Raw genomic sequence first — 650 nt, forward strand, 5'->3', positions numbered from 1 at the left:
ACTGCTCCTCCGACACACCTGAGCATTCACCAAAATGAAACTTAAACTTACACTCGACACAAGTTATGAAAAGCCCATTTTCAGGAAGCTGCAGTCTACATGCACAACACCGCGACATTGCAATTCTCTCACTATTTCGAATAACTTAGTGCGAGAGCTAATAGCAGCCGCAGCAGTAACACAAACCACAAGGAAAGGTAACTAGCCTGTAACTATAGCAAGGACAAGCTCAAACGAGTGTAGCTATGCATCCACAACACGCTACCCAGCAGTACACAAGCAAAACCAATGGCAGCAGCAGCAGCAGCAGTAGAAATGCTATTGCAGTGAATATTATTGAGACACAGTGACACTAACCTGCAAAAAGAGCAGTTTTTGAATCGATGTTCACGGCTTGCTGCCGCTGCTGCCAAGTGGTGGGAGGATCGCCGTGCTCCGCTTTTCTTGGGCCGAGCTGGCTAGATGCGCATGTGCAGAGACGGCTTGGGTGAGTCCTCGTCCCAGGGGCAGATGCACGTAAAATTCGCAGCAAGCGGTCCGGCGAAACACTTCGTGCGCTCCGTTCACGGGTCCCGATGTAGCGACACTGCAAAAAGAGCAGTTTTTGAATCGATGTTCACGGCTTGCTGCCGCTGCTGCCAAGTGGTGGG

This window comes from Rhipicephalus sanguineus, chromosome 1 (assembly GCF_013339695.2).
Source record: "Rhipicephalus sanguineus isolate Rsan-2018 chromosome 1, BIME_Rsan_1.4, whole genome shotgun sequence".
Classification (NCBI taxonomy): domain Eukaryota; kingdom Metazoa; phylum Arthropoda; class Arachnida; order Ixodida; family Ixodidae; genus Rhipicephalus; species Rhipicephalus sanguineus.